Source organism: Leucoraja erinacea, chromosome 1, assembly GCF_028641065.1.
Source record: "Leucoraja erinacea ecotype New England chromosome 1, Leri_hhj_1, whole genome shotgun sequence".
Classification (NCBI taxonomy): domain Eukaryota; kingdom Metazoa; phylum Chordata; class Chondrichthyes; order Rajiformes; family Rajidae; genus Leucoraja; species Leucoraja erinaceus.
Genome location: NC_073377.1, coordinates 74,169,033 through 74,181,291, shown reverse-complemented (window position 1 = coordinate 74,181,291; position 12,259 = coordinate 74,169,033). Strand labels below are relative to the sequence as shown.

Sequence of the window (12,259 nt, the reverse complement as noted above, 5' to 3'; positions counted from 1 at the left end):
TCCTGGTTCAAATCGAAGATAGAAACAAAATGCTGGAGTAACTCAGTGGGACAGACAGCATCTCTGGAGAGAAGGAATGGGTGACGTTTCAGGTCGAGGCCTTTCTTCAGTTTATAACTTTGTGTCTAACTTTCTTTTCTGTTGTGGATTTGCCGCCTTGTATTTCCAGCTTCTTCTGTTTTTGTGTCCAAATAATCCTGTGGATTTGCATTGATTTTGGAACCATAACACTTTGGTTTTGCTCGGAATCATTTTGATTATTTGCACGTGACCCACCTTCTTGCCTTTAATACATTGTACTTTTTTTATTCTGGGGATATTGTCTCACTTTTATCTGCATTCACCTTTGACCCATGCAGATAATTCTTCAAATGCAAAACTTCTCCACCTTAAGCAAATAACACGGCAGGTCACATTTTAAAAACTCCTTATGTTCAGGGACATTAGTGCGTCATTTCTATGTAAGTCTGTCAGGCAGTGTTTATCAGGGATTAGTGTCATGAGCTAATACTGAAACTTATAGTTTAGAAAGATTAATATTTATTGCCCCTTTAATCATAGAAGGGCAGGTGATGGCATTTAAAGGTAAACTGGCAGGTCAAGGGTCATCTGAGGAGCAGGGGTGGGGTGGGAGGGAAGGCTGGGTCAGTGAGGGAGGGGAGTTAGTGACCGAGCCCTCAAGGATGTGGTCGGAGAATCAGCAGTGGATAACAATGGTGGCATCATGATCAGATTAGATGAATGTGAAGAAGTGGGTGCTTAGTGGCAGGGGGTCATTGAGGTTTGGTGAGGTGAGGAGTAATTCTTTAGTTGGAGTGGACCTTCGAGAAGTTCGCTCCTTCTGGCTAGGCCGTGCTTGGGCAGGCCTATTCTATGCGTGCTATATCAGATGCGTGCTATAGAACGCTTCTTTGTAAGTGACCCGTACCAACCGCAAGGCACATAGAGCAAGATGGAAGTCACAGGAGGACAAGGTATCCATTGTGCAGGTCTGGGCATCTCTGCATGAATGATGCAGGAAGGCATTAAAGGAAAATTACATGCATCACAATCCATGCATCAGTCCATATTTAATTCAATGGTAAATTTGCCTTTGGGACTTAATCTCATTGTGCATTCCAAATGTGTAGAGAAACAAGGAACCGCAGATGGTGGTTAATACATAAAAGTACCCAATGTGCTGGAGTAACTCAGCAGGTCAGGCAGCATTTCTGGAAAACATGGATTAGTCACCTTTCGGGTTGAGCCAAAAAATACCCATCCTCTGTGTTCTCCAGAGATGCTGCCTGACCCACTGAGTTACTCCAGCACACCGTCCTTTTTTTCCACACCTATGGCTTTGATGTCGGTCATTAGTCTTAGCTTTTTCCTAGTGGTTCTCAGACAGAAGGTGTGGATTCAAGAGTATAAAATCTAGCCTGGCTCTGCATGCAAGTTCTGAGGATATGCATCTCTGTCAATGGTGCTGCTTTTGTTAAACCTAGGCCTTGTTAAAGTAGGATACCCAAAAGAGAAGTAATGAAGTTGTTTTTGTCAATACTTATTCCTCAACTGACTTTTAAAACACTTCAGATAACTTATTTCATTGTTTTATGGGTGCTTGCTGTGCACTTATTGACAGCTTCAGTTCCTACATTGCAACAACAATTGCACTCCAAGAGTAAGAAAGAACTGCAGATGCTGGTTTAAACCGAAGATAGACACAAAAAGCTGGAGTAACTCAGCGAGACAGGCAAGTTCAAGTTCAAGTGAGTTTATTGTCATGTGTCCCTGTATAGGACAATGAAATTCTTGCTTTGCTAAAGCACACAGAAAATAGTAGGCATTTACTACAAAACAGATAAATGTGTCCATGTACCATGATATAAATATACACACACATGAATAAATAAACTGGTAAAGTGCAAATAACAGAAAGTGGTTATTAATAATCAGAGTTTTGTCCGAGCCAGGTTTAATAGCCTGATGGCTGTGGGGAGGTAGCTATTCCTGAACCTGGTTGTTGCAGTCTTCAGGCTCCTGTACCTTCTAACTGAAGGTAGCAGGGAGATGAGTGTGTGGCCGGGATGGTGTGGGTCTTTGATGATACTGCAAGCCTTTTTGAGGCAGCGACTGCGATAAATCCCCTCGATGGAAGGAAGGTCAGAGCCGATGATGGACTGGGCAGTGTTTACTACTTTTTGTAGTCCCTTCCTCTCCAGGGTGCTCAAATTGCCGAACCAAGCCACAATGCAACCGGTCAGCATGCTCTCTACTGTGCACCTGTAGAAGTTAGAGAGAGTCTTCCGAGACAATCCGACTCTCCGTAATCTTCTCAGGAAGTAGAGACGCTGATGAGCTTTTTTGATAATTGCGTTAGTGTTCTCGGACCAGGAAAGATCTTCAGAGATGTGCACGCCCAGGAATTTGAAGTTCTTGACCCTTTCAACCATTGATATAAATGGGGCTGTGGGTCCCCCTCCTACTCCTTCCAAAGTCCACAATCAGTTCCTTGGTTTTGCTGGTGTTGAGGGCCAGGTTATTGCGCTGGCACCATATGAACAGTTGCTCGATCTCTCTTCTATACTCCGACTCATCCCCATCAGTGATACGTCCCACAACAGTGGTGTCGTCAGCGAACTTGATGATGGAGTTCGCACTGTGGTTCGCTAGGCAGTCATGGGTATAGAGTGAGTACAGCAGGGGGCTGAGCACGCAGCCTTGAGGTGCTCCCGTGCTGATTGTTATCGAGGCTGATACATTTCCACCAATACGAACAGACTGTGGTCTGTGGATGAGGAAGTCGAGGATCCAGTTGCAGAGGGATGCGCAGAGACCCAGTTCTGCGAGTTTGGTAACCAGTTTGGAGGGGATGATTGTGTTAAATGCCGAGCTGTAATCAATGAATAACAGCCTGACATATGGGTTTTTGTTGTCCAAGTGGTCCAGAGCGGAGTGGATGGCCAGCGAGATCGCATCCACCGTTGATCTGTTGTGACGGTACGCGAATTGCAGTGGGTCCAGGTTTTTGTCGAGGTAGGAGTTGATTTGCTCCATGATCAACTTCTCAAAGCACTTCATCACCACCGGCGTTAGTGCCACTAGTCGATAGTCATTGAGGCACGTCACCTTACTCTTCTTGGGCACCGGTATGATTGATGCTCTTTTAAAACAGGTGGGGACCTCAGACCTCAGAAGTGAGAGGTTGAAAATGTCCGTAAAAACTCCCGCCAGTTGGTCCGCACAGGTTTTTAGAACACGACCGGGTATACCATCAGGACCAGGTGCTTTTCGGGGGTTCGGGCGAATCTCAAAGTTCATCCAAGGTTTCTGATTGGGAAACACTCGGAAGGTTTTTGTAGGGATGCAGTCCTCCACACATTTATTTATGAAGTCTGTAACGACTGTGGCGTATTCGTTCAAGTCCGTTGCCGAGTCCTTGAACATTGCCCAGTCTACAGACTCCAAACAGTCCTGGAGTTGTTCTTCTTTGACCTTTTCTTTGTCGGGTCTCCGTTGTCGTTGGGGCTGCAATGAGGAGCGGCCTCCAACAGGAGAAGACCGGGGACTCTGGTGCCGACGACTTACCTCACCGTCGCGGAGCTGGCCGAGTCCAGAGCGGGTGGAGCGGTGGTGGAGCGCTGCTGCTGCTGCGGCCCGACCTCCGGAGATTCGGAGGCTGCAACTGCGGGTCTGGCGGACGGTGGCACCGGGAGCCCGCGGGTCCCTGGAGGGAGACCGCTTTTCAGGGCTCCCGCAACGGCGACTTCTCCCGCCCGAGTTGCGGGGTTGAAGAGCACCTGGAGAGGGGCCTTACAGCACTGCCCCGCGCGGCTTGGAATGGCCGCGGGACTCTGCGAGCGCACGTCGGGGGCTCTAACATCAAGAACCCGGTGTGCGACCTTGCACCGCCCGGCGTGGCTTTAATGGCCGCGGGACAATCGCCATCGCCAGCCGGGGGCTTTGACTTTGACTCTGACATGGGGGGGGGGGGGAGAGTGCAATGGAGAGATAAGTTTTTTTGGCCTTCCATCACAGCGATGTGATGGATGTTTATGTAAATTATGTTGTGTCTTGGGTCTATTTGTTTGTAATGTATGGCTGCAGAAACGGCATTTTGTTTGGACCTCAAGGGGTCCAAATGACAATTAAATTGAATCTTGAATCTTGAATCTTATCCAGTGACGCTGCCAGACCCGCTGAGTTACACCAGCACTTTGTGTCCATTACTGAATCTTCTTCTTGCATATGGTGTGCACAGCCTAAAGTTGTAGATCAAGGGTAGACGTTCAGGCCAGGACAGCATCTGGGTGGATGGCTTTGATGCCCCCAGGGAAAATCCTCAGTGGGCAGTCATTCACGATGTGTGGGATGGTCTGGTCTGGATGTCCACAGTCGCACGCAGGGCTATCTGACATCCCCCCACTTATGCAGGTGATGTTCTTGCATGGAGGGTGCGGATTCTGTTCAGGGTTAGCCATTGCTTGCGATGGAGGTCAAACCCCGGTGGTTTCACTGTGGAGTCTGTGATGACATCTTCGTTGTTGGTGTTGGCATCTTTCCAGGCTCTGCGCCACTCTGTCTTCCAGGGATCTGGCTGAAGACCAGAAGGATTTGCGGGGCTTCAGGCACATGTTGGGCGGATTGTTCGTGTCAGCATGGATAGGAAGGAAGGTCACGGTTAGCCTCGATGGTGCACCAAGCTTTCATCCTCTCCCATCTGTGTATGCTGGGAGGAGCTATATGGGAGAGGACAGAGAGCCACTGCAAAGGTGTTGACTTAAGTGTCCCTGTGATGACCCGCATTGCAGGGTTAAGGACAGTGTCAACTTGTTTGGTGTGGCAGCTATTAGCCCAAGGTGTTGAGCAAAACTTGGCTTAGACTAGGGCTAAACTTGCAGTAAGGAGGGTGTGTGCATTGGATCCCCAGCTGTTGCCTGCAAGTTTCCTGATGATGTTGACCCTTGCTTTCAGTTTATCAGCCACTCTCTTCAGGTGTTCACAATAGGTGAGGGTATGATCCAAGGTGAGGGTGCGATACAGGGTGACTCCAAGGTACTTGGGGAATTCTTCATTCTTGACCGGCTTACCACAAAAGGACACTCGGAACTTTGCATTGGCGAGCCGATTGCTGAGGTGAAAGGCAGTGACATACAACCTGTCCATTGTGATATGTAACCTGTCAATTCCTGATATGTAAAACAATTTTGGAAATTTGATACCTATGCAAATATTTGCTAACTGTTTAAATTGGATTATAGGGAGATTTTATCTTCAGCCTGATGTTTGCAGTTATCAATTTATTTTAGTGCCACACTTTGAATAAGAGCATTTCAAAGCTACTTGGTTATATGGCAGAGAGGAGTCATAGCCACAGAGCACAGAAACAGGCCCTTCCATTTCACACTGGTCTTAAGAACCTGTCCCACTTGCCGATTTTTTTTCGGCGACTGCCCGGCATCATTGACTGACGTATCATGTCACTGAAAACCGTGTGGCTTGATGATGTATGACACGGTGTGATGACGTATGATGCGGCGTGATGGCGTGTGACGCGCGGTGTTTTTTCATGTGCCGCAACCACTTTTTTTGTCTCCGCTGGATTTTGAAATGTTCAAAATCTTTTGGCGACACTGATATGATGCCGGCAAAATCGTCAAGGGGACAGGCCCTTTAGACTAATCTCAATTTATTCTCATCTCATTCCTAAAACCTCCCCATTAACCTACCAATTAACCTACTAATCTACACGGCTTTTTATGATTTTGAGTTTTTTTTAGTGGTTGGTCTTGAGGCTTCCTACTGATTATCACATATACTATCCGAACTTCAGATACTTTACATACATTTCATTCTGTGATGTGGACCTCAGAACATGGGACGCAACACCAGAAAAGGATCTTGCGAACAATATTCGAGCAAAGCAATTTTATACGTGGCTGCACAAGACGGATCAGTCCGTCATTCCTACAATTCCTGATTGTAAAATATATCTAATTAGCTTCATTACCCCTGCATCATTCCCCACGGATCTTCAAGTTTATTCCCTTAAAGTAGTTGACCAACCTGACTTGTTCCCAGGTCTTAGCGCCATCTTATACATTTATGCTTGTTTGTGAATAGTGAACCAAACGTTTAGCTTGCTGACGATGTCAAGATGAAGTCCACCCTGGGATGCACCAGGTGCAAAAAAAGGGGATTCATTAAAGGAACCATGGGATGTTTTAGAAAATATTGACAGATTTCTGTTATGGCCGTTGATTTATAGTGCCGGTTTTGTGCCAAGAGTTGCGCGTTGGGGTGAATTTGACTTCCTAATGGTGTCGGAGATGTGACTGCTTCTCAGACACGGTGTCAGGCATCAGTGATAACCATCCATATTCCCTGTAGCAGGATTTATATCAGCGCCACTTTTGTGGGATTGGTGATGAGCTCTTTGTTGCCAGAATTATTTTTGTCCCAGCAACCCTTTGTTCAAACACTTGTCTAGCGTTGGTCAATTGATAGCATTGGATTGGGTGGATCCTACTGGGTCTTCCGTGATTTGAGTTAAAATTGTAAAGAGTTATTGAATGTTTTGTGATTTTGAAGGTCAATATTTGTGCTAATCCTTTCTATTGTTTAGGCTGCCTGCGGTTGTCTGTGGCCCTGAGGAGGTGTGTTTCAATAAAGCATAGGTGGGCAATAGTTTGGTAATTAAATCGTTAACAGTCAGATCAGAATACAGATATTTCTTATCGCTTTCATTGATTCTTTAATGATTGTATGATTTCTCAATCAAAATCATTGCAAACATATCCAATCTATACCGCCCACATGTTAATAGGTATGTTCTGTATGTCCTTGCTCTTTAAAGCAAGAATGTCACTGCTCTTTTCTTCCTTTTTGCAGCCGTGACACAAGGGCCTAAAGTTTAAGGATACATGATTTATCACACGGCTCCCTTTCTATAAAGGACACTTGGTAGAGTGTCACAAATGAATAGGGCACTTTGCACCATAATGTTAACTGGCTGTGAAGTGGAAGTAAAACAATAATTCTACCGCTCCTGGATGACAACAGATTTCAAGACATTCTATTACAGACATTCTATGAGCCAGGAAGGAGAAACAGGGTGCAGTTTTGTTAATTAGTGGGCTGTGTAATTCGAGTTCCTGGAATTAATGGGTGTAAAGGAAAGGGAGCAGCATCTTATCTCAATCCAAGTGGCCTAAAAATTCCCATCAAAAACAGGACTTTAGTGTTCAAAGTAACATTTTCTTTTAGTTTCTACATCCTCTCTGGAAAAAAAAGTCTACTTTGGAGGCTGCAACTGGAGAATTTGCACATACCTTCTAGTCATGGTCTATAATGGAGGAGTACTGGGTTATTATCTGTGAAAGGTACTTTATATCTTGCATTGTGGAAGTGCCCATTGCTTTCTCCTTTGATCCATGTGTGGGAAAGTTACCCTATTGTGTGCAGTCGGTGGATCTATCTGGCTAGGCAGTCTGAGATAAGAAATCTTAGCTGTTATTGGAGCCTTTGGAGATTTAAATTGTTTTGTAAGAAAGATCAATATATCCGTTTGCTGTTAATTTAGTAAAATAGTGTTAGCCATCTCTTTTATGCTGGCTAATTATTTTGTTGAAAAACAGAATAGAGAAATTTTCAGCATGCAAAAACATTTCTTATCTTTTGTTAAAAGTTCACCTCAACGTTAATCCCTTTGTTTTAGATTTATCAAAGGAATGGTTTTACCTAAATTATGATAATACGTAGAAGGTCTATGGTGTGTGTGCATGTGTGCGCATTTGCATATATGTGTCTGTGTGCGTGTACATGTATTTTTGTATGTCTGTAAATACATTTGTGTGCATGTGCGCTTGCAATTATCCATGTCTGTAAATATATTTGGTTGGCTGTGTGTGCGTGCGTGTGTGTGTGTGTGTGCGCGCATGTATGTTTGCTTGGCTTTGCGTGTGTGAGCGTTATGCGCGCATGTATTTGTGTTTGGCTGTCAACGTATGCGTGTGTGTGTGGGTGTATCCTACTCTCCTGTTTTACTAACATCTCTTTGTTTTTCCACCCTAATCTTCTCAACACCATATTTGATCAGTTCAAGGTCCCTCTGGTTTTTGCCGTGTGCCTGTATATTTTGCTCCACTTGTTTACAGAGCTACTTTAGCAGAAGTGGTTCTTGACCTCCTGGTGCTGGGGAACTGACCCTGTTTTCATCATCTGGCACAAGTCACTACAATCGCTACTTTCAGTTCCGCACACAGACCTGGTCATGACCACAGCATTGTGCGAGATGTCTGCACAGTCTGCTCTGTGCCGCTGCAATACAAAGGCTGCCCAGTTAATATCCACCTATTAATTTTTAACTTAATCGTTGAGAACAGATAAGCTTGTGAGAAGCTACTACTCCAGCTGAGGTGAATCTGCTTCTACTGCATTGCCTGAAGTCAGGTTAAGGAGGTGCTATAATGATGTGAGTAGTCAACGGAATCCCGCACCCTACACTGACCCTCATCTGTGCTTCGGGTCAGGCACCATTTAACCCCAGCCTTCCTGCCTTAGTTTCCTACCGACCTCTCACTGGGTCAGGAGGTCAGTGGAAAATGTCTGTCCATGAACTTTCTTCAGGGTTGCGGTTGGTCTTCCCCCAAATTAGCAGGTGGGGCATTTAGGAACCTGTGGAGAATTCTGCCTTAAAATGCACAATGACTGCACCTGGAGAAGATTATACACTGTGCTTGGAGACCTTGGACCTCAACTTAACTGCCCACTCCATCGTCACTGCTGCTCCCATTCCATCCCCATATAAGTAGAGTGTGTCACTATATTTGTTCTTGGGTTGTACAGAGTAATTACAGATTCATAAAGTACAGATAAAGCACCAAAAAAAGCCTGTCGACCCACCAGGTGCATTTCAGCCATCTCCCCATATCACAGCATAATGTCTATCCTACAATCAACATATCAGTAGGTCTGGCCATTGTCACATTGCTAGTTTGGGGGACTTGATGTGGTCTTATACACAGTGGAAACAGGCCCTTCAGCCCAACATGCCCACTCTGACCAACATGTCCAATCTACGCTAGTCATAGCTGCCTGGGTTTGGCCCATATCCCTCTAAACCTATCCATGTACCTATCTAATTGCTTCTTAAATGTTGCGATAGTCCCTGCCTCAACTACCTCCTCCACCAGCTCATTCTATACACCCACCACCTGATTTATCTTTCTAGAAAATCCTATAATTTAAAATAAAACATTACCAGAACAATGAGGGTGTAAGAAGTTAGACACAAAATGCTGGAGTAAATCAGCATCTCTGGAGAGAAGGAATGTGTGTAACGAGTACTTCTCAGGAAACACTGTCAGTCCAGTTCTGCCACAAGATTATTAATGCTGGTTTTCTCTTTGGGATGCACGATTATTACAGTTGCTTTGTTGCGGCCCTTAGAAAGGACTGTGAGCATCTAGGTTGAAGAACGCAGTCCTTCCCAGGAGCTTGTGTAGGTGAGAGCTCTGGCATACCATGTGTCCCAGGAGACACTCTTCTTCGAACAAAGGCCAGCACACCCTTCCTTCTGTGTTTGATGTGACAGGTTCTTCTCAGCTCTTGTTTGAACTGTCTCTCCTCATCCGCTGAAAGAGTGATGTGATCCACCCTTTGGTGGATTCACTTGTGTAAAATAACACCTCCTGGTAAATAAGGTATTGGCAGCTTTCTCCGGACCCACTGTTGTTGTTACAGACAAAGGCAGCAGGGTCTGCCTGTCACATGACTGGGGAATCATTTGCAAACCAGGATAGCGCTAAATGAAGGGAGTAGAAAAGGCACTGCCACAATAGAACCTACTTCTTTAAATTAGTCCAGTCCGAAGAAGGGTCTCAACCTGAAATGCCACCAATACCTTCTCTCCAGAGATGCTGTCTGTCCCGCTGAGTTATTCCAGATTTTTGTATCTATGACTTTAAAATCTATGATTTTTATTTGGCCTGGATTTTGTCAAACTGAAAATCATTATCTTGTAATCTTAGACAGACATAAAAAGTTGGAGTAACTCAGCGGGTCAGGCAGTATCTCTGGAGAAAGGTCAAGACTTTCTCGACCCATTCCTTTTTGCGTATTCCTTTTTGCCAGAGATGCTGCCTGACCCGCTGAGTTACTCCAGCTTTTTGTGTCTGTCTTTAGTTTAAACCAGCATCTGCAGTTCCTCCCTACAAATCATGTAATCTTTGTGAGATAACTACTTGAATGGTTAAAATGTTATTACTGGACCCATGGTTTTAACTGGGGCACCCAGGAAATGACTGGGACTGGACCACCCCAACCATTCTCATGTGAGATTTCACTGAGACATCCACCTTATTCAATGGTATTAAAAAGCTAGTGACTGGACGCGTTTATTTAAGGAAGGATTACCTTTGCAAAGTGACAGGAGAGTCGTTTTTAAGAGCTAAATCTTAAGACTTGAAAACATCCAGTGAATTGGCCTCCACTGCCTTCTGTGGCAGAGAATTCCACAGATTCACAACTCTCTGTTGGCTGCAAGTTCACCACCTGCATTATAATATCCCTAGTGAATGCATTAATGTGAACATAAGGTAACTTCCGAAATTTCAGCAAGGGGGAAAAGTCTTTTAGAATTGCATTAGACATAAAGAAGACATGCATTGTCAGCAGTTTTAGACAAAAGGAGAAGGTTCTTTAAATGGGTCCTATTTTTACGATTAACAAGTATATTTAAACGTGAAAGTCCATAAGGGTTAGCAAAATATATTTACAATGGCAGCTTTCACACTGTGTATATTTGATTGATTGCTTAAAGGATACTACATGGGAATAGGCCTTTTGACCCACCGAGACCCACAGAGTCTCTTGCCCAGAGTAGGTGAATCAAGGATCAAAGAACATGGGTTTAAGCTGAAGGGGAAAAGATTTAATAGGAATCTGAGGAGAAACTTTGTCACACAAAGGGTGGTGCATGTATGAAACAAGCTGCCAGAGGACTCTCCCAACATTAAAAGCCCTGTCCCACGGTATGAGTTCATTCCAAGAGCTCTCCCGAGTTTGCCCTGATTCAAACTCGGAGATTTAATGTAATGGCCACTCGTCGGTACTCGCGGCTCGCATGGGCATTTTTCAACATGTTGAAAAATCGTTACGAGTCTTCCCGTGCTTACGTTAGCGAGTCTTCCCGAGTACCTGTCGTTAGCGGTACGAGCCGCTAAGAGACGTCCCCGTGCTCCGATGTATCCGCTACGTTCATTCTCCGGGCTTACCACGAGTTTGATTTTTTTTTAAACTCGGGAGAGCTCTTGGAATGAACTCGTACCGTGGGACAGGGCTATTAAGAAACAATTAGACAGGGACATGGATAGGACAGGTTTGGAGGGATATGGACCAAATGAAGGTAGACAAAAGTGCTGGAGAAACTCAGCGGGTGCAGCAGCATCTATGGAGCGAAGGAAATAGGCAACATTTCAGGCCGAAACCCTACTTCAGACTGATGTCAGGTCGGACTAGTGTAGCTGGGACATGTTGGCCAGTTTGGGCAAGTTGGTCCGAAGGGCCTGTTTCCACACTATTATTACTCTATGACTTTATGAGACCTAGACCACTGTGACCATTCTTTCTGTACTGTGTTATCCCACTTTCTCACCCACTCCCACATGTTTGAGGCAATTTATGGAGGCAAATTAAGCCACATACCCACACGTTGTTGGGATGGGGGATCGAATCATCCGGTGGAAACTTACACAATCAATCTCCACACAGACAGCACCTGAGGTCAGGATCAAACCCGTGTTTCTACCACTGTGACACAGCAGCTCTACCAGACACATCATTGTGGCTACCCGGTCGCATATTCATTTTATGTATTTGTAAACGTTGAAGTATTTCAGATACAATTTATGCAGGAAGATGATTTTCCTTTACATAATCCTCCCAACCTGTGCAAGATCTCGCAAAGTAAATGCCCTGACCATCAAAAGGTATTGAGAATGTATTGGTGTTGAAAGCTACTGAATAACGGGTTTCTTTTATATATTAATAAATTATGAATCTTAAAGTTCAAATCAGTTTAAATAATGAAAGGCCACATATTTGCCTTGTTTTAACTTTTTTGCACTGTTTGTGTTTTTAAATCGAGATACATAAAATAGCATTTGTAATTATTCTAATATAATGAATACATTTGCATTGATACTTTTAATAATTTTGCATTTTTGTGAAAATGCAAAGTAAAAAACGAACAGGTCTCTGTGGAAGCTTAGAGTACATT

The 12,259-nt window shown here is 44.5% G+C and overlaps 1 protein-coding gene across 7 annotated transcripts in view; it reads left to right on the top strand.

Annotated features, from left to right (window-relative positions):
- The window catches only part of LOC129698531 (Krueppel-like factor 3), an 86,875-nt gene that overhangs the window by 35,887 nt on the left and 38,729 nt on the right, over window positions 1–12,259 (top strand). The window lies entirely within an intron of this gene.